Genomic DNA, 13,998 nt, shown 5'->3' with positions numbered 1-13,998 from the left:
TGACCTTTTCCTAAAGTATTTAACATGCAATTTCTGCCGTAACACTCACTATATCAAACTGAAGTACGGTTTGTCCATAGCAAATTTAAAATGTCTTGCTTGCTCTTTGTTCAAAACTCTACTTCTAGTGGACTTCCACAAAAAAAAAAAAAAAAAAAAAAAAAAAAATCAGAAACAGAAAATTTCCCAGACATTTCCAGAAAAAGTAAATTTCCTGATTTTTTTCAGGATTTGCAGGTATTCCAAACTGGTAGACACCCTATAGTCGGAACTGACCTACAGTCTTGTTTAGAATAACATATTTGCAAAAATTACAGGTAGAAATGAAAAATTATTGTGAAAATCTTTGCGCATACAGGTGGCATTTATAATGAAGTGAAAGTTGTTGTAATATTTTGAAAGAAAACACCAAAGAAACTTCCTTGATGTAATGCATCCTTAATTGAAATATTTGCAGTTGTATTTTTGTAGTCTATCATAGCATTTCTACCAATTTTAGCTAAACGTGATGACGAGGATGAAAATGATGAAGTGACACCCATGGCATAGCACCTACAGGTCTACTGGGACTGAGCCCCCAGGCTCTGACCCTGGATTGATTATTCCAAGTACCTATGTCCAGTAATTTACAGATGAAGGCGATAATTCCTGGGTAGACTTGGTGGCTTTATGAAATGGAATTCCAGTTGCAACTTCCCCAAAGCTTGTGCATCTTAAAAGTTTTCTACCACCTAGCATTAAGAGCACGCTCGTCCAAACGCTCGTTATCTGCATCTTGACTACTGTGACTCCATCTACTCAGATTTAGGAGATAATTTAGCTCATCGTCTGCAAAGAGTCCAAAACGCCTGCGCCGTTTATATTCGACCTCAAATACAGAGATCACCTATCTCCTTTCTATAACAACAAAACTTACTTAAACTGACCAATCGCTGTAATGTACACATTCTTACCATACACTACACAACAATGACCTTAAAAGAACCTGGTTATCTCTCAAGCAGATTTTCATTCCTTTCAGACTCCCATAGCCTTAACACCAGATCGCAAGAGAGATCTCAGCTGTCCATTCCTCTTCACACAAACTCTTTCACAGTGTTGACTGCCCATCTTTGGAACAAACTGCCTCTTCAATATCAATTTTTAAGAGCCAAATGACATATTTCCTATCAATCACCACATCAACTTAACATCAAAAATGCATATCAACTGCAGAAAAAGGACACTGATATCTGACAACATTCTAAAATGCAATATTACTCAAATATTTCCGAAATTAGATACACATGTGTGCAGCGGCGGCTCGTGACTTTTCACAGATGCGTGCTACAGGTAGATGTTGTTTCTTGCATTTACAATTACCCCCTCCCCGCCAACACATACAAATTTACACACTTACTTGGAGCTGCTAGCGTACGCAGGGTTTTTTTTTACCCGAGGGGTCTGGAATTGTAAATGTCTGTATTATGTAGCTGCTTTCTACGTACGGCTGGAATAAAGTATAAAATATTTTGCAATCACCGATTTAAACCATCATCTTAAGTTATTCAAAGACAAAAATGGTAATCGGAGATCATTTTAAGGGGTGTTTGCATTTAACACTATTTTTTTTGTTTCCGAGTTCTTTGCTGCTTTCATCCAAAACTCAAAATTTGGAGATGGCATGTAGCCCCATCAATTTCCTAGCCCCAACCTCTCGAACGCCACTGCTTGGAACAACAGAGCACAACTGTCCTTTACAATGACTGCTCCATATGCCACGCGCATGTCCATGAACCGCAAAATCGTGTCTGATTCTGTAAAGCTATCCGCAAACTTTCTTCTTATACTGAGATGACAACACTTACCGTGCTGTGGATCTGTGTAGCACGCTAGCAGACGGATTACGCGAGCTGATTGGCTCCGACCATACCTCCCCCGTAGAACTGAGGGGCATTCGGCCAGATTCGGCGCGGCGCGAGGTGGTGAAAACGTGCTATGAAGCCAATAGCACGGTATTTGATTCGTTGCAGCTTAACAGCGTGCGGAAAATATTATAGCGCGCTGCAAATTTTTGAGCCTCTTAACGAGAGAAGTTTCATTTCACTGCAGTTTTTTATAAAACTTCTTCAATCTATGAAATTTGTCCCTTTCTTTCCTTTCATTTTAGTAAATTGAATAACGTGCTATAGCACGGTAGCACGTATTAAGCAGCCGCCACTGCATGTGTGTGTGTTTTCATGTTTGTCTTTGCCTAGGTTTACATATTTTTGAGTGTACTCTTTGTATATGCTTATATCAATGAAAAATGTAGATGTAACCATGGGTAAGTGGTAGAGAAGGTCCCCACAGACTAACTTCCATATGGAAAATAAGGCGAAATAAATAACGATTTTCATGAACACACGCTTCAGAGTAATCTAGACACAATGCCAGCAATCACCTTGAAACAGTTTGTACTACTAAAGTACATAGTAGGGTAAATTACTGGGGTGTCACCAACGATTTCTGCGGGATCCCTGTAAATCAGAGCATATCCACAAATAAGATCTGATTGTACAAAGGTAGAGACACTCCCGGAAATGGTTCAGGGAGGAAAGACACAGTTTTCCTTTAATGTCGAGTCAGAGAATTCACCATAATATTTGTATTCCAGTTACTTAACATTGCCTTGTCTGCAATCCAACCGTGGCTGTGCGGTCAGAGGCATCATGGTTTGGATTTCAGCTACAGGACGCATGCAGGTTTGAGTCTCTTTTGGGAAGCATAACTTTTCTCGAGATTTTGGCCAATGTATGCGACCTGTGGCCAGCCACCATCGTGAGGAAATTGGGGAGCTACGAATGAGTAGCGTAACCCGATTGCAGCAACCTACGACTGGGGGTTCGCCGTGCTGACGACACGTCACCACGTAACTGGTTGGATGACCTCCGACTTCGGTAGGTGGGAGTGAGGCCGGCAGTCAATAGGTAGGCGTTGGACCTCACGGGCTGTTACACCACAGGTTATAACAACATTTCCATTCTACCTCAGTAAATAATACATTCATTCATACATACATTCAATGCAATAGGATAGGTTTATCTTGGAACGGCCCAGCGTTAACTCTCGGCTGCTCCATGGCACGGCGCTGCTGTCAGTTTGCAAAGATGGCTGTAGTACTCAGCACATTCACGTTGTATGAGCAGCAAAGTGTTATTTGCTTTCTATGGAGAAAGGGACGAACACACATCAAGATCCATAGTGAAATGCAGCCGATGTATGGGGACAAGTGTCTCACTTTGAGAAGTGTGCGGTGGTGGTGTTGTGAGTTCGAAAATAGTCGAGAAGACCTTCATGACAATGAGCGGTAGGGGAGTCCTCATGTGGCAAACAGGATCATCGACAGACTTCAGTCATTCGAATGGGAAATTCTGGAGCACTGTATAGTCCAGACCTTGCACCCAGTGATTTCAATGTATTCGGTTCATATGCCTGAACCACTGTGGTGACTATGTGGAAAAATAGTGCAAGGTACATACATCAATTCCTATATTTTAATTCTCCTGCATGTTGATTATTTCAGCTGGAAAAAAAAAATTGGGAAAATACTTTTCGATTTACCCTCGTATGATGAAATTGATAAAGGGACACTCACAAGGAACACCCATGCTGAGTCTGGGATTTGAACTTGGAACCCTTTGTGATGTGCTAACCACTTGGCCACAGAAGTCGGCTGTTCATGATTTGAAAATGCTTAGCGATATAAGATGTTCTTACATGTTTAAATATTTTATTAATGGTATCTAAGTGGAATATACAAAATTGTTAAGCACTTTAATTGTATGAACATGCAAGTAAAAGGTTCCATAACTGACAATTGTATTGAGTTGAAACACCTGAGGTTAAAACCACTTATGAAATGGACAAGATAGAGTACAGTATATTAAAAAAATATATAATAAAATGTTTTGACATGCGTTGAATAAGCATTTCCAACTTTGAATAGGACGATGAGACTCACAAACAAAATGGATATGTTGAGCCTTCCCAGAACATGTTACAAATGATAATATCCCACAAGTATCTTATCTTCCCAGTTAATTTAAAACCTAATTGTATTCCAAGGTGAAGAGTGACAATTTGGCACCAGGTATGAATTTATTTCAGTATTGCTTGAATTGGCACTACTACTGGAAAAAAAACAACAACATAGTACATGAGGGTATGAATTTTTTCCCATGTTGCAAGTATTTTATTTTATTTATTAAAGTGTAATATCACTAATAAAGATGTATTGCTCTAGCTGTACATGATTGAATTTGAATTTAAAATTTTGGGTGCATCAGCACCTTGGCTATTTTGCACCCGTCCCTTTATTCGGGGTCCAGCCCCTTACCAGAACTTAAATAACATAACTGTAATGTCGGGTTGTAACTAAAATATTCTGACCGGTTAAAAGCTGAGGCTGTAAATCGGCACTCAGCACACACAAGGATAAAACACAGAATCATACTAGTTGCCAGAGCCTCCTTCGCCTGCAAAATGCAGTCCAGGGTGTACTTTGTGGAAGTGAGGTTGTACATGATTGAGAAATGAGGACGATGAAAGTTAAAAGATGAAATGTGGAAAATGATTACAAACCTTTTCCCTTTGGAATCTAGATAGTAACATTTCCAAATCCAGGTCATAAATTTTCCAGAATCTGGATATTTTTGGCCATCTCTACCCCACAGACACTTCAGCTAGAGAGCATCGGGAACAAGGTTCTTTAACAGTCATGGGTGCAAGAGTTTAAAAGAAAACTCGGTAACATACAAGAAACCACCCCACTCTCACCCAAACCCTTCATGAATGATTTCAATTTTGTTGTTTAGTGTCGCTTCTCTCCTACTATTGACCAATCGTGAGGATGAGTGATGACATAAAGAACACCCATGTACAGGCTGGGATTAGAACCCGGGACCTCTGGTGTGGTAGCATGCTGTGCTAAACATTCCAGTGTCATTCCATGTCAAATGAACCAATTTTAAAATAATTGGTTGCATGACCATTTTAGAATACTTTCATTTTTAGTACATATGTTTGTACATGTTTCTAGATATCACCAATGTTCAATAAAATTTATTGCCTTTAGTTCTCCTGGGGCAGCCATTTTTACCACATGGCACATGGCTTTTTTTGCTCATGGAGCAGCATACAGAAACTTTAACATCTCAAAAACCATTACAGCTAGAGACCTGAAACAAAATTAATTTTGTAGCAAATGAAGTATACTTTCTATGATATTCAAGTATATTTTGCTTAAAATTGCATCCTAAGTACGAAAATTATGGTGGAAATTGGGGTAACAATAGTTAAAAAATTGGATTTTTAAGCCCGATTTTTTTCAATTAAGAGGCTTAGTCTAAGGCTTGATTTTATTTTCCATGTGTAGACCTGTCTGCAGGGTGTCTGTAAATAAAATATCAGTGCTTAGAAATGCAACCCTTTTTTACAGCATGGGCTCAAACATGGCCGTTCATTGAATTTTGACAGTTTTCGGGGTTAAATATCTCAGATGGGTCCTCTTGAAAAATTCTGAAATTTGGCACAAATTTAGTCCTACATGAACCTAACTCACAGTAAAAATCTCAACTTTTAGATTCAACTCGTTTTGGTCAATATGAGGTAACGTATGTCACCTAATTTCTGACGTTGCAAAGTAAGGTTAAACTACATTCCATACTTAGAATAATGAAGTGTTTTCTTTTTCTTTTTTAAATTTGGGTTAAATAAAGCTTCAGAAAATATAGTAACATAAGGTTTTAATTATTTTCCTGTAGTTTACGATTATTACAAGCATAAGAAAACAGTTTTTCATTGTGACGTTTCACGAGACCACACACTCCCTTCATGAGACATTTATTTTCATTTTGACTAAAGATACAGTTATAACAATGGTTAGCAATTTTTTAAACAAAAAGAATCCCTTGTCATAATGGATGTTGTCAATGTTACATTGTTGTAATATAGCAACTTAACTGTGAAAAGAAGCAGGAAAATAATTCTACAATGCAAGCAATGTGTACATACAAGAAAAACTATAAGGTTTTAATACTTGACTTACCAGAAATTGAAATTACAAGGCATGACAAATGAAAATCTGCAAAATCTCATAGCAAAAGGTTTGATTTATTAGGTACCAATGACCAGTTGGTATTGTCAGCTCCAAAACTGAGCTTCCCCCACATTTCTTAAAAGTAGCAGTACATGCAGCTTAAGATAGGCAGTGGCATGCCCAGGAATTTCGAAAGGGAGGGGAGGGGGATACATATACTTTTTTAGTATACAGCCCTTTTTTGCCAGATTATCCTGCCTTTGGCATAATTGTTTATGGAATACTAGGCCAAAGGTATTGGGCTATGACCCCCACCAACCCCTCCTTGGGCACTCCACTGAAAGTACGCTATTTGTTTTGGAGGGTCAAAGCTGGTAGAATATATTATTTTAGGTTCCTTTATTTTCCACATATATTTTTTTCCCCCCCAAGAAAATACATTCTTTGAAGTAGATATGAGTCATGCACAGCAGAAGATTCAGAGACATGTTTTGATAGGATGTGAGGCAAGCCTGGAATTGATCTGTGCATGGACAATCTCTGCTGTCATTCTTCCTTTGCCTAATGTGCCGAGAGTAGTGACTTGTGAATGTTCGTTATCTGTGACTGGAAATGGAATGTTCTGTAGAATTTTTAACTGGAGAGGACCGTAATAAATACCCTTCGGTAAGGTTCCCAAAGACCTAATCTTAACGAACTCAGTGAAAATGATAAAACACTTCTTAGGTCAAGACTACAGGTGGATGGCTTAGAGACAATATGCAAATACCATTGAAAATAGTTTTTTATATGGTAAAGTATGTTGTGATCTTCAGAAGTACCACTTAAAGAAAAAGTTAAGTAAGGGACGAAAGTGTCAAGAAAGCCTTATACCAGTTAAATCAATATGCCTAACATGTTGGACTAAAATTTTCACATGTGGAGAAAGTGACTCACTTAAATGCCAGAATGGAAATGATGTCTTTGTGCCAACACAAGTAAAACTAAAGGAAATGAATGAAGTCTGTTCTGTTTTCGATGTATCTTCTGTTTCAGAACTGAGGATGCTTATTGCAGAGAAACAATAAAGTGCTCTTGCTCGACAAACTATCCACATCATACAAAGAGTGCAAAGGAAACAGGAAAGTTGCTTTTTACAAAGTATTAGAACTGAAGAAAAGGAAAGCAGGTGTGTCAAACCTTTGCCTGGCCAGTACAATCATATAATTAAAATTATAAGAAGAAAAATGTAAATTAGCAGAAACTAATGTTGAAAAGGTCAGAATCATCAGTTTGATTGCTACCACTTGGTCAAAAAAAAAATATGTGATGAACTGAAGGTTTCTGTTAATTTACTTAGGAACTTTGTGAAAGAACTTAGAATTCTGCCTGATTTAACAAAGAGAATGGATAGGAAACTGGAGCTGACAACACCAACTGGTCATGGGTATCTAATAAATCAAACCTTTTGCAATGAGATTTCGCAGATTTTCAATTGTCATGGCTTGTAATTTCAATTTATGGTAAGTCAAGTATTAAAACCTTGTGTTACTATATTTTCTGAGCCTTTATTTTACCCAAATTTAAAAAAGAAAAAGAAAAGACTTTATTATTATAAGTATGGGATGTAGTTTAACCTTACTTTGCAACGTCAGAAATTAGGTGACATACGTTACCTCATATTGACCAAAACGAGTTGAATCTAAAAGTTGAGATTTTTACTGTGAGTTAGGTTCATGTAGGGCTTTGTACCAAATTTCAGAGGACCCATCTGAGATATTTAACCCCGAAAACTGTCAAAATACAATGAACGGTCATGTTTGAGCCCATGCTGTAAAACAGGGTTGCATTTCTAAGCACTGATATTTTATTTACAGACACCCTGCAGGCAGGTCTACACATGAAAAAAAATCAAGCCTTAGACTAAGCCTCTTCATTGAAAAAAATCGGGCTTACAAATCCAATTTTTTAACTATTGTTACCCCAATTTCCACCATAATTTTCGTACTTACGATGCAATTTTAAGCAAAACATACTTGAGTATCATAGAAAGTATACTTCATTAGCTACAAAATGAATTTTGTTTCAGGTCTCTAGCTCTAATTGTTTTTGAGATGTTAAGGTTTCCGTATGCTGCTCCATGTGCCATGTTGGAAAAATGGCTGCCCCAGGAGAACTAAAGACAATAAATTTTTTGGAACACTGGTTTTGGTATCTAGAAACATGTACAAACGTATGTACTAAAAATGAAATTTTTCCAAAATGGTCATGCAACCACCATTGGATCCTTTGGCATGGAATGACCCATCATGGAGGTCGGCCCACCCCAACACATGACATGACTAAAACATTGCAGTTTTAGTATACCAAGGTTTCTCTATGAATAGAAGAATCAGTAATGATGCATACATGAATTTTACATGTGATTTTCTTATCGTGAGTACTATGGTAATATAAACTGGAATGTGTTTAAAGCATTGTAATTTTAAAGTATCTCGGCCACAGAAACCATTGTGAATATATTTGGTTCCAAAACAGATGTTATCACACTTGTAACTCAAGGTTGTTTAATACCCCCCCCCCCCTTCTCTCTTTCCATAAAACATTGTTGGATCCATGTATGGGAAAGGAAGTGTAGAAACATAAATGTAAAAATACTCTGTACTGAATATAAAGTGTAACTGGACAAATCAACTCTGAACCACGGAAGACTAGCCCACATACCAAATACCAGTTCGTGCTTAACACCGCAGTGCATGAGTGGGTGGCGTAACGCCACTCTGACAGAACTAAGGTGATGGTATTGCACATCTTGTTGGATGGATCTGTCCTTGCAGGAATTATCTTTGCAAAACTGCCACCTTCAACTCGCCCAGTTGCCTCGACCTGTGCTATTGTCAAAATGTCAGGTTTTCTGTGCATGCGGCATGCTTCCAAGTTGTTGCTGTGATAATGGATTGCGAGAAGCAGAGCAGAGGCACATTTTGGACCTGATAAACGAGCTGAGTGACCAAGCAAACAAGTAATCATACATGAATTGCTGTTAATTAGTAATTTTTAAGCAAAATATTTCAGTGAGCACCACGTTGCCTGCGCATGTAACGTAGTTGCGGAAACAGCAGGCACGGTCATGCAAAACCACACAACATTAATTTTGTGAACAAAACAATGGTAAATATTACAAAACTAAAAAACAATGATTACAGATGTATAGCCAAATGTTCAGTGGTGTGTAAAATGAGAAAATAAAATATTGATGCTGAAAAATTAATACATCATTTGTGATTATATGTCAGTGAGCGCAAGACTGTTCGCACATATTTCAGAATTTAGCACGTGTACTGCGGTGTTAACAGTTGTCAGACACACACATAGCTGCGTATAGGAATGTAGTGAATTCTTACAACACAGAAAATATTCGAGTATTGTTATTAACAAAGTAAGAATTGTGTTCATACTTCTAACATGCATGTAATATCTTACATAACATATTAAATATAACACTAATTAATGCACAGAAAAAAATAGGTTTCCAGTACTCACCATGATCATACTATTAATACATCCTATCTAGTTTCAATAGAGCCTGGAAAACAAAATAATAAAATTAACCAACATATGCAAAGGATACCAATGTGTCAATACATACAGGGAAGACAGAAACTAGTAGTAATTATATACATTTCATGACTTTCTGTTTAAAAATATGTACAAGCTATGAATCATACTTGTGGTTTGAAAAATATCATTGCCCTCAAGATGTCAGAAAAAAAATGTACAGTTTCCTTATCATTATTCATGTATAAAGTAATTGAATTGATGAATTGGAATAATGACTGTATCATCGGATGGAATTGTAAGTAAAAAACCAATATGTTAAACAATTGACATTTCTACATATATTTTGTAATTATGCATTAAATATCATTTAAAAGTTACACAAATTTCCCACTTCCTAATTTAAAATTAGCCCAAATCATTTCTCCAATTTTTGGTTGCTTAAGACTGATTATTTCTATGCATGAATTATTATTTTATTATGACTTTTAAGAGATATTGATCAGAATTGGTTTTTCAAACTATAAAAAATAACAAGAGTAATTACCTTCATCAGGAGATAGATAACTTTTGTGATTTTCAACAGGTCTTCTGATTTGTCAATGCTTGGGGGGGAGGGGGATTTCCATTCTGAAACATAGTTGTTCTCTTGCAAGATATTTCGTTCTTCTTTTGCTGCTTGTTACTTTGGGGTGTGAAATAAGTAAATAATAAAAAAATGCTGGTGAAGACAGCTTGGCATGAGTTTACAATACAGGATCACTCTCCAATTTCTATAAAATTTCGCCTACTTCGTAATTTTGGTGTCCTGATGACATATCTGTAGTTCATATTTGGCAGTCATTGTTAAAATTGTACATTTACGTGTAGAACTTGTAAAATAACCTTGCAAATTACCATGGTGATTGTCCATACACAGCAATTCGGAACCATCTTTCTTTCACAATTCGTTAATGGTCTTCCTTTACGCACAACAATCTTGCTGACGTGAGACGAGGAATGCCTACGAGGTTAGGTTAGGCCCGTTAGGTTAGGTTCCATTAGCATAAATACAAAGAAAAATTAATATTTTAGCTAAGAGAACTAACTATACCTTGTTCTGCCTGTTGATTTCTTCATGTTGGGAAAATGGCGTCTTCCGTGGAGCTATTGTTGTTCTTATGGTAGGGTTACGTTACGTTAAGAAAACATAGTTTATTTAGTTTTTTCTCGATTTCCATACTTGACCGAGAATTATTACATACAGATTCGTGATTAGGAGTTCACAATTCGTGAGTAGCCGAAATTTCATAGAAATTTCCGGTATTGTAAACTCGCTCCAAATCTTCATATACCATGCAAAACATTTCACTTTCTCTAGGGGATACAGAGAGTCAACACTCTGTAGCCCCTACAGAAACTGAAATATCTTGCATGGTATATGAAGAGTTTGATGTTTATGAACAATTTCAGTTCATTTTAGCTCGCAGAAATGTATTGTGAAGTAAAATATGTCTGTTACCTTAGCATGTTACTTTACCCTGAAGAAAAACAGCTCAAAGGCTTCGCGCAAGTGAATCTAGCACCCAAAACGACATTCCACAACAGCTAGTATAATTTTATGTAGTTAGGTTAGGATTGCTAGGTTTGGTACCAATAGTTATTATCGACGTGATCTTTCGCTATTTGAGTGTGCATACAATGGGGTTGAATAATAACAAGCGGCGAAAGCACTCTGAAATGGCAGATTTTTGCTTACGCGGGTCATACTTTGTGATTGAATATTTTCGTTGTTTGTGTTTTCCGCGCGCTGGAACTAATTTTATATTACGTATCAAAATCTGTCGATTAATGCAAAGGTAACATTATCGTATGGGTAAAACTGATTCCTTCAAATTTCCTTCAAATTTACAGGAGAAAGTACTTACGGAAATCATTTTCTTGAGCGTTTTGGAAGTTCCTGAATGTAGATTTGATCCATTTTAATGTGAATGCGTGTTGTTTCCTGCGAAAATCTCTGTCCGACACGCTGTTTCTCCTCACGCCATTTGCTTTTTGCATGAGAGTGCAATGTTCCGTGTGTTAAGACGATGCAACCCCGTAGCCAGTGTTTCAGCCTCGCCGTGTTTTCACTAGAACCACCTGTCGAGTTCGGAACAAGCCATTTTTCCCGAATGGGTGTCACTTATCGCACAACATTGTAGCAACATTGTGTTCCGACGTCACAGAGAGAGCTGTTTTTATAACTTTTCTTTGTATTTATGCTAATGGAACCTAACCTAACAGGCCTAACCTAACCACGTAGGCATTCCTCGTCTGACGTCAATATTCAAGGTTGCAAGGAAGAGAATTACGGAAGAAAGATGGTTCCGACCCAAATGGGTGTCACTTATCGCACAACACTGTAGCAACATTGGGTTCTGACGTCACAGGAAAGATCTTTTTCATGTTTCTTTGTATCTATGCTAATGGAACCTAACCTAACAGGTCTAACCTAACCACATAGGCATTCCTCGTCTGACGTCAATATTCAAGGTTGCAAGATGGTTGTGCGTAAAGGAAGAGCATTAACCAATTTCGAAAGAAAGATGGTTCCGACCCGAATGGGTGTCACTTATCGCACAACACTCTAGCAACATTGTGTTCTGACGTCACAGGAGAGACCTTTTTCATATTAGGCAATACAAAGGTAACGCGTCTCTTAGCGAAAATATTATTTTTTCTTTGTATTTATACTAATGGAACCTAACCTAACAGGCCTAACCTAACCGCATAGGCATTCCTCGTCTGACGTCAATATTCAAGGTTGCAAGAGTGTTGTGCGTAAAGGAAGAGCATTAACGAATTGCGAAAGTAAGATGGTTCCGAATTGCGAAAGAAAGATGGTTCCGAATTGCTGTGTATGGACAATGAACGTGGTAAATCGCAAGGTTATTTTACAAGTTCTACACGTAAATGCGACATATTAGCATAATTTCAAATAGGGGCACGAAAGTAGATATTTTCCGGTGAACGAGGTTGCACCACTGCATAAACGACAAAACACTCTCAGAACGCCCCCTAAACCAGTATGCTATCACGGCCATAATGTGTTACAGATTCGAAACAACAAGTAACAGTAAGTACTCGTAAATAGAGAAAATAAACATTATCTTAGTTAGAAATGCATTATTTCGCCTTAAGAAATGTTCCGCAACGCGTTAGCAATGTAAAGAAGTCCGGAATATATGATTCGTAGGTGTTTCACCCATACGATAATAGTACCAATGCAAATTTCAACGTAATTCTCGAGGGGGGTACGGTGGGTAAACGATCCCATTTCTTCTACTTGCGAAAAATACCATGTATTTATGACACCAACAGCAGATATTGATTTCAAACTGTGTGTTTAGAAAATGGTTACAGGAAATAATTATTATAATTTGGCAACCTAAGAAAATGATTATATTATTTCTCAGTGTGAAAATGATTGATTCATTCCACTGCACGGATTATTTCGAACAGTTCAATACTCGAGACAATATTACAAGACAATATTACACATCACAAGGCTATTTTTCATTGCTCCCTTCTCTCGCGCAATTACAAAAGCCTTACCTTGAAAATTGTAACAAATAAAACAAACCTATTGCATAATTCGATATTAAACTAATTAATCGCCATTAAGGCGGTTGAAAAATGTATTTTGTGCATATTAATAGTATGTCTACTCTAATCTCATCAGACAAAACAATGATATAAAAGAATGAATATTTTTCATACCAATCCCAATGCATCAAATATATTGAAAATACGAAATTACATTTCCTCTCACAGTTCGCCGACTATTTGTCAACAAAAACATCAAGATGTCGGAAACTACGATATAAACGCCACCTGATGATAAAATCTTGAACTATTTTTTCTCAATGTTGCAGCATAAGAAATAAAAAAAAATTGAAGCACTCGTGTATCTTACAAAATAAAATATTTAAAAATTATGAAGTACCATAATATTTATTTTTTCGTCATTCTACTTGGGAGAGATATATATGTTGTTTCCACGTAAAATTAAGTTTACAAAAATACCATATTTCCCTCTTTGCTTCTACAGTGAGACTACATACAAAGACTATAACAGACCTGAAATCTATATTTAAACCTCGCTGCGCTTGGAAAATACAGTACCATAGTCGGTCAACAGATGGCGAGGCGGTCTACTTTTGCTGTTTCCAGCACAAATTGCATGGGAGCTCAGCTATATCGGTGGGTGACAGTGACGTGGGTTCCAAACGTCCTTTTTTGTGCTTATTTGTCAGATCTCTTGTATCCCAGGAAGGCTGTTACGAATGGCAAGGACTTTCTTTTTCGCTGCGGGCCATCCATTTCCAAAGAAAACGAGAGGGAAATACTCCCTTCCCTTGCCATTGGCAATTGCTTTTATA

At 37.3% G+C, this 13,998-nt stretch overlaps 1 protein-coding gene across 1 annotated transcript in view; it reads right to left on the bottom strand.

Moving 5' to 3' along the window:
• The window catches only part of Fak (protein tyrosine kinase 2 Fak), a 211,903-nt gene extending 198,459 nt beyond the window's left edge, over positions 1-13,444 (bottom strand). Inside the window, exons 1-2 of the mRNA XM_083113124.1 lie at positions 13,337-13,444; positions 9,581-9,623 (exon numbers count right to left, since the gene is read on the bottom strand). The gene's annotated coding sequence lies outside the window, so the exon portion shown is untranslated. The remainder of the gene's footprint in view (positions 1-9,580; positions 9,624-13,336) is intronic.
• Positions 13,445-13,998: the final 554 nt, after the last annotated feature.

The sequence above is a fragment of the Lepisma saccharinum genome, chromosome 27, assembly GCF_977018435.1.
Source record: "Lepisma saccharinum chromosome 27, izLepSacc3.1, whole genome shotgun sequence".
NCBI classification, from domain to species: domain Eukaryota; kingdom Metazoa; phylum Arthropoda; class Insecta; order Zygentoma; family Lepismatidae; genus Lepisma; species Lepisma saccharinum.
This window is presented reverse-complemented; position numbering and strand designations above follow the sequence as displayed.